The 8727-nt window shown below is 43.4% G+C and overlaps 1 non-coding gene across 1 annotated transcript; it reads left to right on the forward strand.

Annotated features, from left to right (window-relative positions):
• The first annotated feature begins 8368 nt into the window (after positions 1-8368).
• Positions 8369-8450, forward strand: trnas-acu. The gene has a single exon. It is a non-coding gene; the product is annotated as a tRNA-Ser (tRNA).
• Positions 8451-8727: the final 277 nt, after the last annotated feature.

The raw sequence follows: 8727 nt of genomic DNA on the forward strand, positions 1-8727 counted from the left end.
TAGCCAGTGGACTGAGCTAACAGACTTCCATTCAAAGTGGAGCTAAAGCAAACAGCTCAGTGCATTTACGTTTTATAATATTTCATGTAGAATGAGCTGCTGCACCTTCCAACTCCACCAGCTCTTCTTATATTCAATATTTTCAGTTGCACGTGCTTTGCAATTTCTTTCCTAAGAATGTCAACCAATTCGAGAGTATTTCCCTTTTGCATGCCCGTCTCGGCAGCCCAGAATCCCTGTCGCTGTTTAATTCACTCCTTCTGTGCCAGCACACACTTTTCAAATATTTTGGAATCAGTTGCTAAAATGCGATTATTTATGAAAACTCATCTCCGAATTCAATAACTCTTGGAATAAAGAATGCCTACTCCAAACATCTTCATCCTGCCCCGATGGGTTTGAAGCTCTAACCTCTAGTTTCCACTCACCTAAACGAGGGAATTTCCCTCGAATTTACTCTTAACAACTTCACATCAGCTGGGTGACCTCTCTTCAGACACAACTAAATCCTTCCTGATTTCTCCGCATTATTCTTTATCTATGCCACATTCCATTAAAACCCCTCTATTCTTTTCTAGTGGCTTTATCACCCAGTATACCTCATTTCCATAGTTTCTAACGACATGGTATCAAGTGAATCATTGGCTGTGCCATTCCTAATATCTTTATATTCCAATAAATGCTGCTCGTGTCATTCATCATGTCTTTATATCCCATTAAATTTCAATCTGAGATAGGATGCCGAGTCCAATTCAATGCATGAAAACTCACCTCTAAGCTATGCAATCTTATTACCGACACAGGAAAGGTGGAAGCAATTTCAATTATAGCTGAATCAATTGGCTGCAACAGAATCGGATAAAATCCGAGTCACATACATGACTGTTGTCCTTACAGTTATTTCTTCTTTACGTGTGCTGAAGTAACACAGTGAGGGATCAATTACTATTGTCAGACATACACAAGGGGGCATATGAAATGCTGAAGTTTTGAGATCAGAGTAGTTTGTATTGACATAACATTCACTGTTCGAATCTCAGTCTTAGGAATTAGACAGAGCGCGATTTTGACCGAAATTTGAGCAAGGACGTCTACCCCATGAGGTAACACTAATTTGTGTGGTTATTTTGTTGTTTACCTCATCTGTGTGTATTGCTTCGTTGAGGCACAAAAGTTCCGGGCTTTTGCACTATTCTACAAAAGATGCAGTACAATAACACCCAACACTGATTTGGTCAACTTATACAGATATTGACTCCTGGAAACAGCATTGTGCACTCTCCTCGGGTCTGGAAAATAACTTACTACATTCTCGCTCTTATGGCTCTTTTCATTCCATCAGCTTCTGTTCTTCACGGAATCCGATTCAGCAGATCTTGTCACTGAGCCATTTCTTTGTATGTGTTCAGATCATGTGAGCAGAATATCACAGTCCAAAGCCCAGAAGTCAGACCATTCTCAGGGAACCGTACTCTGTTCTTGATCATTTCATGAACAACAAGAAGAAATATCTAAGCTCTTCAAAATTTACTAACCTGTTTTTCAGAAGCAAGATAAACAGTTCCACGTTTCTGCTTTTGGTGTCGCACGGATCAAGATTGTAAATGCTGGAACCAGTTGAGACTGTCCGCTCTCCCACATCCATTTTCTCCCAAGGAGGTGTTAAAATGATGGTTTGAATCGGATTCTTCTGCAAAGAAGAATCTTTTTATCCATTACTTTCTGGTGTATGGGCCCACCAGGCTCCCGCTGGGCCTCTGTGTTAGCGCTGATCACAGCAGTTTCCTGCAGTGTTCAGCTTTTGGAGCATGTACCTTCGAGGATGACATCAAAAGATATTCACTGTTACTGTGTGGTACTCTAACAATGGAGAAAGCTCAACCAATGGAGGCAGCTCAGTCCGCTGGGATGGGACAAACAGCACCATCCCGCATGGGGAAATTCTGCAGTGTGTCCTGCGGATCAGACACATTACACTTTATCATTCAGATCATATCAGAGTGAGAGCGCTCGAGAAGGCCAATCGGTCACTCGTACCTGTGTCAGCTCAGGAGTTATAAAAGATCGGTTAAAGTGGAAACACTGGTGATTAAATCAGGTTTCAAGTGTTTACGTGAGGCAGGAAGCAGAAAAAGATACAATGTGAAGCGAATGGGATCTGACTACAGTAGCAGCAAATAGTTTGTACGGTGCAGAGGAGAGCTTTGAAGTATTGAATTCTGATTGATGGGCCAATCATGCTTTTCCTTGGCCACGTTGCTACAGAAGATAATATGTCAGTGTCTCTCGGAATTGTGATGGCACAGGCAAATATCGACGTTACACTGCTGGAAATTCCTTGTTTCCAATGTGTGGGCAGTCTGTATGTAAAATAGCTTAAATATTGAACCCTTTCTCATAAAGAATTCCAGTCCATCTCAGTGTGTTGTATTTTTTCCTTTCACTTTACCTGTCATTGTGCTTGCACTGAAATTGATTTGCTCCTTCTGCATGTCTTTAACAGTCTGGGTGATATGATGCAGTTGTACTGATCCACCATCTGACAGAATTTTCCACTTCACTTCAGCCCGCCCTAACTTCACTATCTGACACCATTCCCGTTGTTTAGGTGTTAAGCGCTCGTCTTCGATCCAGCCTGCCCTCACCCAAAATAAAAGCAAAACTCAGTCACACTGCGATCACTGCACTCCGGGAGCATCTTCACTCTGACGTCATTGATTATTCCTAGGAGAAAGTTAGGACTGCAGATGCTCGAGATCAGAGTCGGGAGTGTGGTGCTGGAAAAGCACAGCAGGCAGTCAGCTTCCGAAGAGCAAGAGAGTCCACATTTCAAGCATAAGCCCTTCACCAGCAATAAGGCATATGATTCTGGACTGAGAGATAAATGTGAGGGGTGTGGGGTTGAGGAGAGTTAGCTGGGAAAGCGATAGTTGGATGAAGGTGAGGGAGAAGATGATAGGTTAGAAGGAGCAGTGATGAAATAGGCCCAGGTGGCGGTGCCAAGTTTGAGACTTGGGACTTGGGGGAAGAGAAATGAGACATTGTTCAAATCCAGACTTATCCCGTGAGGTGACAGAGTCCATAGGCGGAATATATGGCGTTTATCCACCAGGTATTTCGTGGTTATGGTTTGGCGGTGAAGGAGGCCCAGGACCTGGACGTCTTTGATGGAGTGGGAGGGGGAGTTGAAGTGTTCAGTCACGGGATGGTGACATTGGTGGGTGCGGGTGTCCCAGAGATGTTCTCTGAAATGATCTGCAAAAGGCGTCCTGTCTCCCTGACGTAGAGGAGACCACACTGGGTGCAACAGATGAAGTAGATGACATTGGAAACGGTATAGGTGAATTTCTAACGGATGTGGAAGGATCCCTTGGGACTTTGGATGGAGGTGAGTGGAGTGGTGTGGGTGCTGGTTTTACCCTTCCTGCGAGTAGTGGGGTGTGGGCTTATTGGGGGTTTTAGACCTGATGGGGGGTTCTCGGAGGGAATGGCCTTTTCAGAATCATAATAGGGGTTTGAAGAGAAATATATATCTGATGGTGGGGTCTGTTGGGAGATGGCAGAAGTGGTGGAGTACGATGTGTTTTATGCGGAGGTTGATGGGTAAACGTAGAGGGAGGCATGGGGTTCAAGGACCTTGGTGTGTGAAGTGGAGGAGATGCAATGGAGGGAGTCGTCAACCACGTGGGGAGGGAATTTGCGATCATGGAAGAAGGAGACCAACTGGGACTTTCTGAGATGGAATTGGTTATTCTGGGAAAAGATGTGGTGGAGGCGGAGGAATTGGGAATAAGGGATGGCGTTTTTACACGAAGTGGGTTGGGAGGAGGTGTAGTATTGGTAGCTGTGGGAGTCGGTGGGCTTGCCGTATATGTCTGTAATTAGTCATTCGCTTGAGATGTTGATGGACAGGCCCGGGAAGGGGAGGGAATTTGCCAAGATGATCCAGGTGAATTTGAGTTCGGGCTGAAAAGTGTTGGTAGCGTTGGTGAACTGTTCAACCTCCTCGTGGGATCATGCAGTGGCGCCAATGCATTCATCAATGTAGCATTGGAGGAAGAGGTGGAGAGAGGTGCCAGTGTAACTGCGAAAGATGGGCAATTCCACATATCTGACAAAGAGGCAGGCATAGCTAGGTCACATGCGGGTGCCCATGACTACCCCTTTGGTTTGGAGGAAGTGGGAGGATTGGAAGGAGAAGTTGTTGAGGGTGAGGAACAGTTCAGCCAGGTGGAGCAGCGTGTCGGTGGAATGGTACTCGTTGGGATGGGGTGAGACGAAGAAACAGAGGGCATGGAGGCTTTCGTCACGGCAGATGGATGTGTACAGGGACTGGACGTCCAAAGTGAAGATGACGCGTTGTGGGCCAGGGAGACAAACGTCTTGGAGGAGATGAAGTTCATAGGTGGTGTCACAAACGTAGGTGGGGATTTCCTGGACTGGGGAGACAGGAAGGTGTTGAGATAGGAAGAGATGAGTCGGGTCGGACAGGCGCAGACTGAGACAACAGAACTAAGGAACGAGGTAGAAATGGGGAGAGCGGGGTTCATGTAAAATGAGGTTGGAGACTGTGGATGGGAGATTCCCCGGAGATGATGAGATTGTGATTGTCTGGGAGATGATGGGAGGTGAGGCTGTGATCGGGGTAGTAGGAAGAGTTGTCTGTGAGTTGGCGCCTGGCTTCAACTGTGTGCCTCACGCTGACTCACAAGCCCCATTCCTGATGAAGGGCTGACGCCTGAAACGACAATTCTCCTGCTCCTCGGATGCTGCCTGACCTGCTGTGCTTTTCCAGCATCATACTCTCAATCCATTCATCATTGTGGTTTCATTTCACACTACCAGGTCCGTGCTGTCTGTTTGCCTCCAGAAAGCACCGTTCACATAACGTGCTACAAAATCTGCCAATCTCAAACATAAACAGAAATTGCTGTAAAACATCAGCAGAGCTGGCAGCACCTGTGCAGATGAATCACCTTTAACGTTTCAGATCAACTGGGTCCGTCCCTCCACAGATGCTGCCAGACTTTCTGAACTTTTCCAGCAACCTCTGTTTTTACTTGATTTTCAACATCGGCGGTTCTTTCGCTTTATTTTTTCTTATTTTCTACGAATATGATTTTGCTCAAAATTATGTTAAATGTTTTGAATATGACTGCGATCGAATGGCCAGATTGCACCAGCCCGCTCCTGCTACTTGGTTCACGTGACCAATGCCTTTCCATTTGGTCACCGTGTCCTACAGCTGCACGGCATATAAATTAACAAAATTATGGTATTCTCTCAGATTGGTAATCAGGAGAGAGACTGTTTGAATTGTTGACACAGTAAGAAAAACTGAGAAAATACAGGATATTAAATGGGGAACCTTAAGGGAAAGAAAGAACAGTGAATGATAGTGTTCTGGCAAACTTTAAATGTCATTGTCCAAGATTCCAGAAATGCTATAATTCACAAACATACCACAATTTGGAATGTAACTTTTCGGACAAGCAATGGAAGCAGATTGCAAAATCTTAGTCTGAAAATCTTGCTGCAACTGCTTTAGTTTTAATGAACGCACACATGGGTTTCAGTGTGCTGTAATAATCTCCAAAACTGTCGAAGGAAAACCTTGCCTTCGAGGACGTGGAGAAAGTTCACTGATTCATCACAGTAACGGCAGGACTGTCGTCTGTAAGCATATGAGTACAATTATTCAATGCTCCATGGAGTTTCGAATAAGAGGTGAAGGGATTGTCTCCATTCACTAATTAATAATTCGGTAGACCTCAGTACAGGGACACATGAAGTGATGTGCAAAGTGGGCAAGAACACGGAAATACGAGACAATAGCTACAAAAAATACTATGTGGAAACTGTTTATTTCAGATCCACGTTGGCATTTCGTAATGACATTTACTGTTCAGAATCAGACTGTACTGGAATGACTAGAGCCCGAACGTGATGTATTTGACCTTCAGTTACCATTAGAAATAGCTGAGACTCACTCAGGTCATCGAGATTTAAAGAAATTATATTCAAAATCAAAGACTTCATCACGTAACTGTGAAACCTTTAGGTCACCCTCAGTGGGAGCATTGTGTGTAATCCTTGTCCTGCTTCTCCACCAAAGACATGTAAAGAGGTTAGAAAAGGCACAGACACTGCTTACTGAATATCAAGATATTAGGAAGCCCAGGGACAGGGTTTCCCGAGACATAAAGACATCAGAAAGGATAGAAATGGTTTCACCGGGATGATAGACAGAATGATGGAGTTTATTCACGAGATGTGGAAATGCTGGACCAGAAACACTCAAGTTTAAAAGTAAACAAAGGAGGTTTTGTGACTTTTGAATTGACTAAATTGGGGAAATGCCCTCTTTCGAATGAATCAACAACTTTAGTTAGAGCTTCAAAACCATTAGTGAATGATTACGAAAAGATTGGATGAGAGTTTCTTCCACTCAATAAAGTTACTGAAATCCTGAATGACCTTGCGGAAATAAAACGTAGATTTCTGATTTCGTTGTGTTTAAAAAGACGCACGTACAAACGTATAAGGAGGGAATTTACCCTTAAAAGAAAGAAAACGTGTGGGTGTGGATTAATTTCGAATTTGGTTATTTTCAGACACAAAGGCATTTCATGAACACGTACAGCTGAATAAGATTGAGTATAAAAAGTTCATGGATTTGAAAGGTGTAGCGTATTATTCAAGGTGAAGCATTCGAAATGGGGCTGATGTCCGAAAATAACTCATTAGGCAGAAGTTGCATCCTAATGAGTAGCAATTGAATCGTCACTTGGAGACGCAACACCTACTTTCAAGACTTGATCACATTCATATGATATTAGGTGTATTTCACGCTTTCTTATCTGCACCACCAAGTAGACCCTGTCTTTTTTGTATTTTTAACCTTCTGTACTTCTCTGCAGCACACCACTTCAGCTGAAAGATGCTCAGACTAAAATTGAAAACAATATTCCGACGGTCCGATGCGATCAGTCTAATTTTTTTGATTATTACAATGACAGTGCGAGTTTGCAACACACTGCATAACATGAAACCAGCTCAATGACGATTTTCCCGGAATTTAACGCAGTGTACATGGGAAACGTCATCCATCTACTAAAAAATCACCTTCGGCTCTCTCTCCACACATGTCTCTTCACGTTTTAAATATTTGTAGTATGTTTGTTGATCAAGGTGTCATTATCCAGAAAAGGTCGTTTCTCAATCCATAAAAACTGGTACTTTTCCATAAACTTGACTTTGCTCAATATCACCTTCAATCCGTACCTCTTACTACGACGACAAATCGAAGCTGCTCCATGTGAGGCTCAAACTTAAAACTTCGGCAGAGCACAGCCCACTATACTGGCACAGAGATACATTGCACTGGTCACCTGCAGCACTGAAGCGACACATTAATGCTTACCTCCACATTCCTGGCTGTACCATAACGGTAAAGAACCGAGTTTCTCTGATTCCATAGCTGGTAACTGGCGTTATGCAATCATCTTCACTAGTGGTTCTTATCCCGTGTGAGGAATGTGGTGAGCTACTCATTGCAAAGATGGGTAGTTTGTTAAAATGTACAAATTCAACATTTGCATTCCCTGACCCATAAGTCTTTTATTTTGTTTTTCATCGGTAGAAATGTTAAAATCGTCATCTTGAACAGACTCAGTGACAGATCTCCATTGTGTCTCTGGCATCAAATTCCAAAGTGTAAACCACTCTGAATTCTAACACAGCAGTCTGCTGTTTGGGAAGTGTTCCTGTTGTGGGAAATGCACTTCCGCGTGTGTCAACTGCTGCTCCCAGCATGCGCTCTGGCACTGCACTCATATTCCTTCTGACGCTTGCTCACTGTGTTGCTGTGATCATACAGTGACTTGGTGTCGCACGGCCCAGGAAAATGATATGATCAAGGTTTTTGCATTGTTGAATTCAATTGTCAGTTTAGCCTTTATTGAAATTGTCTGTCCTGTACGCAAGGGTGTGTCAAAAATATCTGAGCAGAAGAAAGATGTCCCGAACAATGACATTGAGCACGATGCACTCTCCTCCAGTTTGGAAAACAATTCCTCACACACACCTTTACATCTCCTGCTGTCACCGGCTCTCCACTCCATTGACTTCAAATCTTCACAGAATTCAACAGATCTTGTTGCATAGCCATTTCTTCATTTTTGCTCTGATCATTGTGAGCAGAGTGTCACAGTGTGAGTGCGCTTGCCCCACACCCAGAGGTCAGACAATACTCTTGGAACCATACTGTTATATTTATCATTTCACCAATACCAAAGAGAAATATCTGTGGTGTGCATAATTTACACAGTACACTTATTCATAAGATCAGAGCACGTGTCCACCATCTGACGAGGTGGCCGAGAGGTTAAGGCGATGGACTACTAATCCATTATGCTCTGCACGCGTGGGTTAGAATCCCACTCTCGTTGTTGATACCGATGATTTTCAAAGTTGCTATTTTTGGATGATCACAGCTGTCTTATTGAAATTGGAACACCAATAGTGTGTTTATATGCATCGACGCTATTATAAAGTCTCAAAGAATAATTTAAGCCTGTTGCCTAAACTGCATTGGAATGTAGATTGAATTAGAATAATTAAAAGGAACGCCATTTTCTTTTCCAAGTCAAGTTGCCGTGAACTTTTATTGTCTGAAAGCGATCCAGGAAACCAAAAAACGAGAGATGCAAAGTGCATGTTTATGCA

Source organism: Chiloscyllium plagiosum, chromosome 39 (assembly GCF_004010195.1).
Source record: "Chiloscyllium plagiosum isolate BGI_BamShark_2017 chromosome 39, ASM401019v2, whole genome shotgun sequence".
Taxonomy (NCBI): domain Eukaryota; kingdom Metazoa; phylum Chordata; class Chondrichthyes; order Orectolobiformes; family Hemiscylliidae; genus Chiloscyllium; species Chiloscyllium plagiosum.